Genomic DNA, 15,364 nt, shown 5'->3' with positions numbered 1-15,364 from the left:
CAAGAAAGTTGCAGTTCTAGGGAGAGTTTGGTGAGCTGTTGTTTTATGAGACCGTTAGCTCGTTCAACCTTACCAGAAGACTGGGGGTGGTAGGCTGCGTGGAGTTTCCAGCAGATGCCCAGTGAGGCACAAACTGCCTGCTGCACCATAGATATGAAGTCTGGACCATTGTCCAACTGAATTGAAGCAGGCTGGCCAAAACGAGTAATGATGTCTTGAAGAAGGTGAGTGGCGACTATGCTTGCACTCTCAGAGGAGGTGGGAAAGGCTTTGATCCATCCTGAAAATGTGTTCACCATAGTGAGGAGATATTTAAACCGCATATGCTTTGGCATGTGGGTAACGTTTATCTGCCAGTCCTGTCCCAATAGGTGCCCTTACATCTGGTGGAGCTGTTTATGAGAGTGTTGAGCTTTCTGGCTATTGGAGAGGGCACCGATGTTGCATTTTGCATGTACTGTGTTGATAGTACTCCATAGTCCAGTGGGGTGAAATATGGGGTTAGAAACGTGTGGAGAGCTTTTGGCCCGATGTGTGGAGAATTGTGAATATTGGTGATGATTGTTTCCTCTTGTAACTTTGGGAGAATGAGTAAGTTCTATTTGTGTACCCACCATTTTTGTTGAGTAAGAGAGCAATACTGGGTGTTTTCCTGATCAGTGTAAGTTGGAGTGTAAGTGGGAGGTAAAAAGCATACTGAGCTAGGAGCGGGAAAGTTGTTGGGCTAAGTCAGTAACAGGATCTGCAGAGTGGGAGGGGGGCCTGTCTATTCCCATAACCGAGACCAGGGAAGGGGAAGTAGGGCCTGAGTGAGAGGGCGAAATGGAGAAGGTAGTCCGCTACCTGGAGCACAACCCTGGGCTCGGCGAGGGTTACCAGAGTCGAGGAGCCAGGGCCTCTTCAGTCCATGAACCCCAGCAGCTCCATACCTTGCAGCTATGTGTCTGGAGTTTCCAGGATCTCGGCACCTCGGCTTTGCAGAGCCGGTGGCAGAGCCAGGGTCGGGCAGTTCGACTTCCAGTGGCCTGGCTGTTTGCACTGCAGGCAGGGCTTGGTAGGAGGCTTGGGATTGGGGCAAACTTTTGCCCAGTGGCCTACCCGGCCACATTTGAAGCAGGCTCCTGGCAGTAGGTGCCGGCTCCCCTGGGGAGCGTGGCGATGGACGGGATTGCCTGCCGGCCTTAGGGCTGCTACCAGGGCTTGGGAATGGAGGCTAACCATCTGTTTTACCCTCACCTGGCATGTGGCCTCAGCTGGCTCCTCCCAAGCGTTGAAAACTTTAAATGCCATTTTTACCAGATCCTGTATAGGGGTTTCAGGGCCCTCCTCAGCCTTCTTTAGCTTTTCTTTCTGATGTCAGGGACTGACTGGAAGGTGAAGTGAGAGGCCAAAATAGAGGCCCCACTTTTTAGACCCTGGGTCTAAACGAGTGTACTTTGTGAGTGCCTCCTGGAGGCGGTTAAGAAAAAGAGCAGTAACTTCTCTCAGTTTGTCATAGTTGACAACCTTGTTGGAGACTGTTTCCAGACCTCTAATGAGGTACCTGAGCATGAGGTTTCTATAAGGAAGATCAGACGCCCGGCCGGGCTGGTAACTCCAACTGGGGTCCTCTATTGGGATGGCATGCACCCCCAAGGGGACATTTGGGTCGATAGCGTGGTTTTTGTCTGTGTACGTTCCTCGGCAGTAAGGGTAGAAGCAAGGATAATTTGGATGCCATGCCAGGTTAAATCATACGTTTGGGAAATGTAGGTAAATTCTTTAATAAACTTAGAGGGGTCTGCTGAGAAAGAGCCCAGGCGGGTCTCTATCTGCGACAGGTCCTTTAAGGAAAAAGGGAAGTGGACTTGAACGAGTCCCTATACACCTGCAACCTCTGTTAATGGACAAAGGGCAGCTGGAGGGTTGTGGGAGCGGGTATGAAAGGCAAGCGGTGAGGACAGGAGAGAGCGATGGGGTGGCGCAGCGGGCGGGGGAGACTGATAGGGCAGCGGGAGAGGCGCGCTGAGGAGCTTGGCTGGCTCTTCTGGGGTTTGAATGGCAGGTTCTTTCTGCTGAGGAGATAGAGCTAACCGTATTTGGCGGGCGGAACAATGGCTACAGTGGTCAGGGCGGGAAGGCAAGTCCCAAAAAGCCTGCACATAGGGGACTTCAGAATCCTTACCAGTCCTCCTGCAGAAATTGTCCAGGTCCTGTAGAACGTTGAAATCAAAAATGCCCGTCGGAAGCCAATGTGCGTGGTTGTTAAGCTGGGACTGGGGCCAGGCAACTTGGGAGAGAAAAACAAGTCTTTTCTTTCACAAGGTCTGAGTGAGAGGGAGAGACTCATCAGGGCAGCCATAGACTGATTTTGAACGTAGGCAAGCGCCGCGCCTAAAGGTTCTGGAGATTTGGGGAAGATGGGTGGCTCTTAGGGGACCCCAAAAGAAGGGGGGAGCCACACACCTATCCCGGGTTTTTGGCACCAAAACACAAGGTCTATTTGGATGTGAAAACAGAATGAAAGACCCAATTAACGAAGTTTTAGAATCAGGCTTTATTGAGAAGCTTGCGGGCGGGTTCAGCAACTCAGGATATTGAGCTATTGAAGCTGCGCCGGGGGAAAAAATCCTGGCGGCGTTTTTATGCCCACTGTTGGCAGGCACAGTTGGGGAGGATCATAGCTGGGGAGGTTCTGCACGCACAGGTGCTTCAGAAGGGAGAAGGTCGTTAATCTTATCTATATGTCAAGGAAGGATGGAGTGACCATATCTTCAGAAAACATTCTGGCTTTGGGACGAGCTGGTTCCAGGATTTTGGGGTTGAGCAGGGGAGGGGAGGTCAGGTCGGTTAGGGTTCAGCCTTGAGAGCTAAGATGGAGGTGCAGGACTCAAAATGGAGTCTGTTGTGCCAAGACTGGGACACAGTGTTGTGCCGCGGCTCCGGCAAGCAGCAGGCCTGGGGGCGCCTGCGTCCACCCTGTTGGTTTGGGCAGGACTCTGGCTGGGTGGCCGGCTCCAGGCTGGCTTTTGGCTAGGCTGCAACCTGTGGCCTCTATTTTCCCAGCCACGTGACTCCACTCTCAGGCAGAATGGCACCACCTGTGTCTGTTGTAGCTACACTCCATTCCCAGACAGCAAACTGCCCAGACTGCCGGAAAGTTCAGCAGAACAAGTTTCATTTCCTGCGCAGGGACCAGACCATCAGCTCTCTTGAGGGGAGACTGAGCGGCCCCCCAGTCTAATTTTCCAAAGGTTTTTATACTTTTGCAATGTGCAGGTGTGCAAGCAGGCAGAGCTCAGAAGCGGGGTATTGTGGTTAGCCATTCTTAGTTGAACCAAAACTGCTCTGGTCCTTCTCGCAAGCCTTCTGAACATCCATTTCCTTCTGTACGTTCCCTTGGGCTACGTCTGCACAGCCTAACTCCCCAGTATCAGCCAGTTCATTGGCAGTTCATAGCTAGTTTATTTACCATTCATAATGGCTTCTGAAAGCTCAAAATGACTTCTCTTGTCAAGGCTATTTAAACTTTGCCCAGAGCTGCTACATTCTCTCCTGTTCTTAGCCAAGTTCAAATCATTGAATCTTCGGTAGCCAGCCCAGTGTATGGTGGACTCAGCACTAAGAGTTTTGTGGCTTGTACTTTCTGTGTAAGGAATGCCACTAGCTTATTGGTTATTACTGGGCCAAATGTGAGGCTTAGCTGGAAGAGGATTAGGGGCCGTATAGGGCCGTTCATAGGGTAGTTAGCCAGGCTGACCAATTAAGTAGCTTTTCAAACCAATTGGTTCCTCCATTTCTTTTCTTGACTCTTTGTTCTAATCCTTTCCTAACCAGGGCTCATCTATCTTTATTGATTCCCGAATGCTTTGCATAGAATTAGTTTCTCCCAATGCTGTGCACAGCATTCCTTGTTTCCAAAAGAGCAAGTCAAGCCCTCGACGGGTTTGCAACACAACTGCTACAAGGGAGTCTAGGGATCTTTCTAAATGGGAGACAGGTTTTTTTTTTTATCCCTGTAGATCTAAAACAATTTGCTGACTAAGAGTCTGATAGTTTAAGTTTCCTTGTATTAAAGCAACTGACCCGACTGCAGCTAATCCCATAATCCCAAGCCCTGTTACCAGTGGGACCAATACTGGGGCTCTTTGAACTCATCCGGAAATTCCAAAGTTATCCCTACACCTCCTTCACCAGAACACAGGTACACTTGAGGACTAACATGCACTAGCACACAAATACCCGGGTCCGCTACTAATACTGGGGAAAAGAGACAGGGTGTTCGTCCTGTGGAACAAGTAAAGCAAGTACTCATTGGAGCAGATAACAAATTAGGATCACCATTTGGTTCAATGGGAACAGCTTGAAGGCAAAAATCTCGATATCTTGATATATTAAAGGGATACTTAAATGAATAAAAACACAGTCCTTGCCCTTGCAAATCTTTTAAAGTGAGCTTAGACTTGAGTCCATACTAACATCACCTATAGACTGCTGCTTCGTGTAATCCTTTTCACTAACATTTCTAATTGGATTACACTCTGTACCAATAGTGCTATTTGTACCTGTGCCTACATAGTAAGGGGAAGCAGGGTTCAGACAAAGCCAACAATCAGCTGTGAGGTGAGGATTTGAGTTCATACATTGGAATACAGCATCCCGAGAATCAAACACAGAACCTTGAGGTGGCTCCTGAATGAGAAGGGCCCTGTGAGTTGGGCTGGCAGTGAACGGGAAAGTTACTGGAGAGTCTGGAGGGTGCGGCAAAGGAATCTTAATGACACCAGCTGTGGCTCTTCAGGATTTATCCCGAGGTTTGGGCCTTTGTACGGATGGCAGGTTGCCATATTTTACTTTGCTGGATAGAAAAGGTTGTCCCGGGATCTCTATCATTTACATAATGTTGAATTACCCATGTTTTCCCAGTGAACCCAATAACGCTTGAATCCAATTCTTATTGGGTTACATTTGGAAACCATACACGTAGTGGGATCAAACCCTTCCGACTTGAGTCTCATTCTTGTAAAAATAATAGGGTTATCTTTAACAAGCTTCCACCCTGAAAATGATAGTTTCACAACCCCAAGCTGCACAATGATAATGTCCCTCCCCTTGGCAGTTAGGGAGTCCATGAGCCGGGCATATATAGACATGGTTTGTGTGGAGCCTTCTTTCTATAGAGGGTATCCCGCACCCATAGGACGGGATTCCAGTATAGGTCCCATTGTGCCCTTTACCTTTAAAGGATCCAGCATGCCAATTTTTCCTAGCAAATCAAACAAATCAAAATGAAAACAGGGGGTCATACCCAGTATAAGAGGTTACATATTCACTGCTGGAGGTTAGAACAGCAGTCCACAGATGTGTTTGTGCTTGGGGGAAACACTGGGTGCTGTCAGCAATACTCGGAGAAAACAATTAAGTTCTGTAAAGCCTTAATTTTGAGGGATTTTCCGTCTTTCTGGGTGTCCATCTTTTCAGGATATGCTCAGGGAGGGCTTTTTTTTTTTTTTTTAACTTATGAGTGATGAATCCACGGCCCCCTCCCCACTATTTTAACAGCAGTTGGTGTTGTAAGTATAACTTGGTATGGGCCAGTCCACCTAGGTTCTAAGGTGTCAGGTTGGTGTTTCTTTACCCATGTCCAGTTTCCTGGTTGCACGTTGTTGGCTGCCTGTTCCCTTTCGCTTGGTTAGGCCCAAAATGAAGGTGACAGAGCAGATGATTTGTCTCTCACCTGTTGCACAGCCTGCAGGCACTCGATGAGGGAACGATTAGTGACTTCCATTATTTCTACTTCCTTCAATCTTGGGAGGATTTGGGGAAGGTCTGCCAAACATAAATTCAAATGGGGTCATGCTTTTCACATAGGGAGTGCATCGGACTTGAAGTAGGGCAAAAGGTAAAGTAAGGATTAACCCATTCTCGCCAGGTCCTAAATGCAACTTAACGAACAATTCCTTTAGGGTTCTGTTTATTTTTTTTTTTACTTGCCCTGAAGAACTTCCAGTTAATATTTAGAAGCATTGCTAAGACTTTAGTAATTTGAGCAATAAATGTTGGGCCATTGTTGGACCCCAAGGTGGTGGGAAGGCCAAATCTAGGGACAATTTTAGTTACTAATAATTTACACACAGTGGCAGCAGTTTCCTTCTTGGTTGGGAAGGCTTCCACCCATCCAGAACAGGTGTCTACGAACACCAGCAAATATCGGTAGCCATACTTTCTAAGTTTGATATCCATAAAGTCCACCTCCCAGAATTCTCCAGGACTACTACCTCGAGCTCGTGGTTGGGGTTGCTCCTTTTCTTTCTGGGGTTGTTTACCCGAGCACAGTGCAATCAACGGTGGGTGACATCTGCCACCCAGTGTCCAAGCCTGGGTATGTAAAAGTGCCTGAGAAGCAACTGAGACAGTTTAGAGAGGATCCCAAATGCATACCTTCATGTAGTCTTTGAATCAGATCTCTCCCAGAGCTTCTGGCATGAATCTTCTTCCATCAGGATGGAGCAGCCACCCTGGATGCTCCCAGTCTTTTTGGCAGGCCAGTTCTTGGCTTATCTTTAGATCATTTTCTGAGTATGTAGGTTGTGGCTGTAGCACTGGGGATGGCATGGTCACAGCAACTACCTTGGGGATTTGTGGTATAGTCCTGGCATTCGAGATCCACCGGTCCGGCGGACTGGTTAGGAGTGGTTCAACCATAGGTCCCCCTACCACAGCAATATCCTGTCCCAGTGTAAGCTTCCTAGCTTCTATGACTAGGATGGCCGTGGCAGCCTCAGCTCGCATGCAGCTCAGCCATCCTGCAGCTACAGAGTCCAGTTTCTTTGAAAGATAGGCCACAGGTCTCTTCCATGGCCGCAAGTTCTCAGTTAGCACTTCTTTTGCTGTGCCTCTGGCCTCACATAGACAATTGGAAGGGCTTTACTATGTCTAGTAGGGCAAGAGAGGTTGCCCATATGAGCGACTTTTTAAAGGATTCAAACGCTTGTTGTTCTACTTCAGTCCATTTAAGTTCTTTTTCCTTTCCCCAGTACTTGCATATAGGGGTTTCGTTGTTTTGCAAATCCCAAATTCCACAATGGACAGTACCACACAGCTCCTAGAAACTCTTGCAACTGCCTCTTAGTCTCAGGGACTGGGATTTTGAGGATCGCCTCGGTGCGGCTGGGGGACAAGGTCCGTTTTCCCTCCTCCAGTTGGTAGCCTAGTTATACAGCTTTATGGACACACAGTTGAGCCTTTCTTGCAGATACCTTGTACCCCAATAGGCCAAGGACTATTATCAGGTCCTTGTTAGCCCGTTGGCATTCCTCCAGGGTTTCAGAGACCAGGAGGAGGTCATCTGCATACTGGAGCAAGGTGGTTTGGGGGTGTTCCTCCTTGTGCCCCTGTAAGTCTTCACTGGGTTGATGTGCAGGGGACACGGGTATGGAGAACAAAGCATCATTTAAGTCCAAAACACTATAACAAATTCAGTTTGATGGGATAGTACTCAGGATGGTCTCGGGGTTTGGCACGTGGGGTGGCCAGTTTCTATCCTCTCATTTGCCTCTCTGAGATCCTGCACCGGTTGGAATTCCTCAGTTCCGGCTTCTGCATGGGCAGCAGGGGAGCTTTCCATGTGGACTTGCAGAGGACCCAAATGCCTGTCCTCTTTAGTCTGCAAATGGGAACAGAAATACCCACTTTTGCTATCCAGGGAGTAGGGTTAGCTTGACACAGCAGTGTAGCTGAGCTCAGAAGTTGTACAACCCCAGGCACCTGAAGTTCAGAAAGGTCTGGCAGGTTGTTCTCTGCCCAAACAAAAGGAATATCTTTTAGCGATTTATCAAGAAGTACCTTTGAGGAGGTCTCTTCTGCTCCTTGATAAAACACATATCACTCTGACATTGGAGCGGTGAGCAAAACTTTTGGCTTTTCAAGTTCAAGGGTTAAGGTGGTTGTAGCAGATGAGAAAGTAATTATGGCTGCTATTTTTCATAATAAGTCATGATCAATTACGGGAAAGGGGCATTGAGACATTACCAGGAAGGAGCGTGTAACTGTCTCTTGTGCTAAATCTGTTATTCTGGCCGTTGTCCATGGGTGTGCTTGGGTCTGCCCTGGGGACCCTGTATTGAAAGCCTTTCCTTTTGACAAGGCACCTGTAGTCTTTTCTGAAACCAAGAAGGTGACCCCTTTGTCCACCTAGAAATTTACTGGCTGGCTCCCTACATGGAGAGTGAGCATGGGCTCTTTGGGGTCATGTGAAACAGAGCCTGGACACCTTTATTCAGCTTCGAGCATTATTGTCGGTAGCTTCGATTTTTCTAGGCGAGGACTAGGCCCGTTTCCTCTAGTGGTGGCTTATCCGCCTCTCTTGGGCTTTTCAAGGCACTGATTTTTCCAATGTCACTGTTTTGTATAGTAGGTACCTGGATACTTCCTCAGGACTAGGCGAGTGAGAAGCAGGGTATTAGGGTTAGCCATTCTTAGTTGAACCAAAACTGCTCTGGTCGTTCTCGCAAGCCTTCTGAACACCCATTTCCTTCATGACATTCCCTTGGGCGACGTCTGCACAGCCTACCTCCCCAATATCAGCTAGTTCATTTATACTTCCTAGCTACTTTATTTACTTTTCATGATGGCTTCTGTCAGCCCCAAATGGCTTCACTCTTGTCAAAGCTGTTTCAGCTTTTCCCAGAGATCCTACACAGTCGCCATTGTAGCCGAGAGGTAACAGGGTCTGTGACCATGGCCAAGATGGCACCCACCAGTCCAAACATGTGGAAGGGCGCTGCCTAGGGAGCTGGATGAAGAGGCCTGGGAGTTAGCCCTGCCTGGTCCCGGGAGCCAAAAGTTTCCCTTTTCCCTTCCATTCCCTTTGCCTTTATCCTGGTTTTTCAAACAAGCTGCTCTAGCACTATAACGCCAAGCACAAAATTGTCATAATTCTTAATGAAAACGTATCTGGTACCCAAATTATAGATGTGACAATTTGGTCACATTTCAAAAACACTGAAAATTTTATGCTTTTAAAATATATTTTGAATGCCATATATATTGATAACTATTAAAGTAAAGAATAAAAACCAAAAAAAAAGCATATTTCCTAAATTTAAAACTTGAGGCATTATAGGGCTAGTGTTCTTCCAGATTTGGTTTGTTCCTTCTTACAGGCTGTTTTTCCGTGGCCCAGGCTTAGGCCAATGGCGTTCGGAAGCCTAGGCGGAGTCACTGTTACCTTTAGGCTTTCAGCGATGCTGCTTCAGGCACTTTTGGGGACAGCTCTTACTTAAAACACAGCTCCTCTGCCATGATGTTCCAGCCAGAAATTCCAATTTCCCTTAAGGTTCCCTCAGCTGCCACGTGTCCCTTCCCTTCAGAGATTTGAGCATCAGCCCCGCCAGCAGGCGTCTTGGAGGGCCTTGGGGCCATCCCAAGCAATGGTCCTCCTAGCCTGTTGTCCAGAAAAATGGTTGGACCTAAAGGTCGCCCTCGGCGATTAGTCCTTGACCCCTTCCCTCGGGCTGAGGCATGAGATTCAGGGCAACCCAGGGGTGCGCTCTCAAAGTGGGGGTTATTGACCTGGAGGCAGCAAGCTGTCAGTCGCCTCCTTGTTTTGCACTTTCTAGATGGGACTTAGCAGCTTGATGCTCAGGAATTGCCCCCTTGCATGAATCGTGTCCAATTGGGATAGAGTTGATACAGAGAGGCTGGGCAAACAAAAGCTGATAGATTCACTTTGCAACTCTATTTGGCCACAGTATCGTTTTGAGAAAGGAGAATGGTGGGCAGAGAATGGTACGCTTTCCCTTCCAACCGTGATTCACCGGGAACAGTTCGGTAGAGTGCCGGGAAAGTGGGCGGAGATGCCAGAACTTAGAGCATTTCTCCTCTCGAGGAGCAGTAGGAGACCTTCATCCCCAGTGCACCCAGGAACCCCTAAGGCAGGCGTCCTCAAACTGTGGTCCATGGGGCACATGTGGCGCAATGCCATTTATCCCACCCTCGGGGTGTTTTTGCTGCCACTGCCTGTCCTGCTTAGCAGCCGACTCGTGCAGTGTGCATAGGAATTTGTCCGTAGGTTTTTTGAAAACCATAGTCTGGCCCTCCAACGGTCGGAGAGACAATGAACTGGCCCCCTGTGCAAACAAATTGAGGACCCCTGCCCTAAGGGATCCTGGACTTCAGGTCACTATTGTCCCAGCCCTGAACCCTCCCTGAACATTCTACCCATAGTAGAGGCAACAGGGGCATTTGGTCCGCGGGTAACTTACAAGCCTTTTACTCAAATGGAACCCGAGAAAATTAGAAATGACACAGGCAGTTACTCTACTTTTGATCCCTGTTGAATCCGCCTGTAGCATCCCAATATTACAATTTAACCCTATAACGCAGAACATGACCTTTCCCTAACATTTAATGAAATGAAAATAAATGTATATATATTGATAACTATGAAAGTAATGAATCAAAACGAAATTTTATTTGTCCCAAAATTTAAAAGTGAGGCGTTATAGGGTTAAAAAGAAGGATGGTTCTTATCAGAGGGGCCAATGCCTTAGGATCATAAGTGAAGCCGTGATCCCACTGCACCCAGTAGTGCCCAAACCCTGGACCCCCCTAGGGGAAATTTTGAATGCTTTTGCCCCCCTGCCGGTACTTAGAATGAACAAACACACACGCCTGATAATCCTAAGATTTTTACTTACTTCCTGTGATACTCACCTACTTTCAAGGGCACTCCCACCTCACAATCCTAGCCTTGTCTCAGTTAAACTGTTCACCCTTTTGTGCGTTTGTTGGTTTTTCCAGAAGTTCTCAAGTTTCCAAAGCCCCTAATGCAAGTGTGCCAGCTCCAGGACCACCATCTCCTGGACCACTTCAACCTTATCCATCCTAGCGCTGAATGGACAACCCCTCCCAGCAGAGCAGGAAGGGTGTGGACCCAAAGCCCCACCTCGCCCCTTTTGTCAGCAGGAAGTAGCTAGAGATGTCGTCGCCCAGTACCCCAAAGATTTGGGTCCACATCTCTTCAGGATGGAAATGTTAGGTAGCTAGCATAGGGACTGGGGTGTCCATTACACATACTCAGAGGGCCCAGTTAGCGGCCCAGGAAGGAGTGGCACACTGTGCGTGCTCAGAGGTCCAGGTTTCCGGCCAGGAAGGCTAGGTCCACCAGGGTGGGCGCTGCACCTGCATCGACCCACCTAGGCCAAGTATATTCAATTCAGCCACTAGGATCGACCAGGGTTGCCCACCACACCTCCCTAACTCTCCTAAACCTCACTTGGATCACAAACCAGGCTTTGGCGTGAATTCTTTCTCAGGCAGAACCAAAGACCGAGGGATATCTGTCCCCAGAGAGATCTGACCAACCCAGGAAAGCTCTTTGGAGGCAGCAGGAGTGGACGTGAGTGGCTGGTGGATACTGCTCAGATGCATGGCTTTCTGCTTGGAAGGGTTTTTAGTCTCGGCTGACAGGATCAGAGGAGGTAGTATGTCTGGATCACATAGTATCCATGTCCACAAATGAGCTGCCCATTCCAAAGTCCTGACAGTGCTTTTGGAAAACACTGTGCTTTGGAATGTCACCCCTTGCAGCGGGCAGTGGGAGCGGCTGGGACCCAGGTATGCTGCCCCTTGCTCCCAGTTGCCGGTTTCTGGATCCTGATTATATCTCTCACAGGATCAGTTAGTGGGCTTGTTGTCTGCCTCAGGCTTTGTTCACCGAAGTCCTCCAGCTAGGTGTTGGTGTGTGTGCATGAGCAGAGGCTTCCTGCCAATCCCCCATGAGTTGAAGAGCTCCCCTGGTGTGGGCTCCGTGAAAGAGGTGCCCCAGACAGCAGGACTACCCAGGAGGGTGGACCCTGCAGGAACCGGAGGGCCATTCCCCCTGTGGAATGACCTCAGAGCCCCACCTCTCTCACTGTCCAGCTGCCGGGGCTGTGGACCCTAAGCTTCATGCCTCACATAGGAATAGACACAGGGTGAGGCGACTGCAGCACCTGCTTTTGCTGGCCCAATCCAGCCTGAGATATTCCTAGAATCAGCCCTCTGCCAGGGTCTTTTTTTTTCTCTCTCCTTTTATAGGGGCTCATACAATAATAACCACAATACGTGCAAACATCACTGATATAAGGCACATTTGTACATTCATTGCCCTCATTATTCTCAAAATATCTTCTCCCACCCAAGCCCCTGGCCTCAGCCCCTCATTCCCCCCGCCCCCATTCTCACTACCCCTCCTCATAAATCCTTCATCATTTACTAATTATTATTTTGTCATATCTTGCACTGTCTGATGTCCCCCTTCACCCCCTTTTCTTTTGAGATTTTATGTAGATCCTTGTCATCGGTTCCCTGGTGCCAGCCTACCCTCCCTCCATCCTCCCAGCATCCCCATTCATAACACTGTTCCTAAAGGGCTCATCCACCTTGAATTCCCTGTGTTTCTAGTTCCTATCTGTCCAAGTGTACATTCTCTGATCTAGTCAGATTTGAAAGTTATAATTGGGATCTTGATAGTGAGGGGAGAGGAAGCATTGAGGAGCTAGAGGAAAGTTGTGTTTCACCATTGCCGTCTAGTACCCTGTGTAGGCTTGTATCTTCCCCAAGACCTTACTTAAGGGAATGTCCAGTGTACAGCAAATGGGCTTTGGCTCTCTACCCAGCATTCCCTGCTCATTCGCAATGAGATTTTTTTGTGCTGATGATGCCTGATCCCTTTGATACCTCTTGATCGCACAGGCTGGTAGGCTTATTCCATGTGGGCTCTGTTGTTTCTGAGCTACATGGCCGCTTGCTTACCCTTCAGGCCTTTAAGACCTCAGACGCCATATCTTTTGATAGCAGGGCACCATCAGCTTTCTTGACCACATTCACTTATGCAACCGCTTAGACTTCAGGGAACGTGTCGGGAAGGTGAGCATCATAGAATGCCAATGTAATAGAACAAGGTATTCTTGCAATGAGAGAGTCCTTGAGTGGAGGCCCAAAGGCCATCTGCTACCTTAATAGGACACCTATAAAGATATGGACATAGGTGTATTTCCCCATGCTCACAGATAAATATATTTACATCTGTGCGTGCCTTTCTTTAGACCTCTATAACTGTCCCGTGCTTCCTAGGTCGCTCTGCTATTCCCTTTCATTTCCCTCTTGTGCCCACTGCCATGCTCAGTCTTCATTTGGGTTTCAGTAAATCCTCTTGGTTCCTTCACCCTTGATCACGCCCTACCAGGATTCCTACATCGCCCTCACCACGGATTTGCATCCACTTGTTGTTCCCTTGTCTCTGGGTTTCTTGACATCACTCCCTTTCCCCGCAACTCCCTCTTTCCCGTGGCCCTCCCGCGAAGCGTTGGTCCCCTTTTTCTCTCCTGCAGATTGTGCATCCAGCATCTCTTTTTAGACATACAGTAGAGGTAATAACATGCACAAACACAAGACAGAGCAAAAGCAAGCACCAAAAGAAAGAAAACAGCCAAAATCCCATGACCATCAAAGAAAACACAACTCCGCAAGAAAGGAAAGCTCATATTTAGTTCACGGACTGTTTGTTGGCCCTTAGCAGTGTTTTCCAGTCCAGTCTGTGCCAGCACCAAGTCCTGCCCCCAAAGTCCTCCTTTGGCATTCCCTGGGGACCTTGTTGCTACACTTCCTTGCTCTTCTGCTGCACCCCCTTAGTGCTATGCCTCGATGTGGCAGGATCCGTTCCCGCACTGTGTCTCCAGTGTTGTCCCTTCTAGGGCTATGGGTCTTTGAGGGACGTCTTGTCTCATCTTGGGCTGGCCATGTGGTCTTCTGTGTGGACTGTCTTCTCTGAGTGGGAACATCATCCTCAAGGCAGGATCCCGGAGCCCACGGAGTGACTTTCTCTCCAGCAGCTTCTAGGTAGGCTGTGCCCCATGAGGAGCCCTGAGGTGCCTGTGTAAACCTGAGTCTGCTGGAGGTTAGAATAGCAGTCCACACATGTGTTTGTGCTTGGGGGAAACAGTGGGTGCTGTCAGCAATACTCGGAGAAAAACAATTAAGTTCTGTAAAGCCTTAATTTTGAGGGATTTTCCATCTTTCTGGGTGTCCATCTTTTCAGGATATGCTCAGGGAGGGCTTTTTTTTTTTTTTACTTATGACTGATGAATCCACGGCCCCCTCCCCACTATTTTAACAGCAGTTGGTTTTGTAAGTATAACTTGGTATGGGCCAGTCCACCTAGGTTCTAAGGTGTCAGGTTGGTGTTTCTTTACCCATGTCCAGTTTCCTGGTTGCACGTTGTTGGCTGCCTGTTCCCTTTCGCTTGGTTAGGCCCAAAATGAAGGTGTCAGAGCAGATGATTTGTCTCTCACCTTTTGCACAGCCTGCAGGCACTCGATGAGGGAACGATTAGTGACTTCCATTATTTCTACTTCCTTCAATCTTGGGAGGAATTGGGGAAGGTCTGCCAAACATAAATTCAAATGGGGTCATGCTTTTCACATAGGGAGTGCATCGGACTTGAAGTAGGGCAAAAGGTAAAGTAAGGATCAACCCAGTTCTCGCCAGGTCCTAAATGCAACTTAACGAACAATTCCTTTAGGGTTCTGTTTATTTTTTTCTACTTGCCCTGAAGAGCTTCCAGTTAATATTTAGAAGCATTGCTAAGACTTTAGTAATTTGAGCAATAAATGTTGGGCCATTGTTGGACCCCAAGGTGGTGGGAAGGCCAAATCTAGGGACAATTTTAGTTACTAATAATTTACACACAGTGGCAGCAGTTTCCTTCTTTGTTGGGAAGGCTTCCACCCATCCAGAACAGGTGTCTACGAACACCAGCAAATATCGGTAGCCATACTTTCTAAGTTTGATATCCATAAAGTCCACCTCCCAGAATTCTCCAGGACTACTACCTCGAGCTCGTGGTTGGGGTTGCTCCTTTTCTTTTGGGGTTGTTTACCCGAGCACAGTGCAATCAACGGTGGGTGACATCTGCCACCCAGTGTCCAAGCCTGGGTATGTAAAAGTGCCTGAGAAGCAACTGAGACAGTTTAGAGAGGATCCCAAATGCATACCTTCATGTAGTCCTTGAATCAGATCTCTCCCAGAGCGTCTGGCATGAATCTTCTTCCATCAGGATGGAGCAGCCACCCTGAATGCTCCCAGTCTTTTTGGCAGGCCAGCTCTTGGCTTATCTTTAGATCATTTTCTGAGTATGTAGGTTGTGGCTGTAACACTGGGGATGGCATGGTCACAGCCACTACCTTGGGGATTTGTGGTATAGTCCTGGCAATCGAGATCCACCGGTCCGGGGAACTGGTTAGGAGTGGTTCAACCATAGGTCCCCCTACCACAGCAATATCCTGTCCCAGTGTAAGCTTCCTAGCTTCTATGACTAGGATGGCCGTGGCAGCCTCAGCTC

This window comes from Tenrec ecaudatus, chromosome 16 (assembly GCF_050624435.1).
Source record: "Tenrec ecaudatus isolate mTenEca1 chromosome 16, mTenEca1.hap1, whole genome shotgun sequence".
NCBI lineage: Eukaryota > Metazoa > Chordata > Mammalia > Afrosoricida > Tenrecidae > Tenrec > Tenrec ecaudatus.
Note: the sequence above shows the minus strand (reverse complement) of the source record.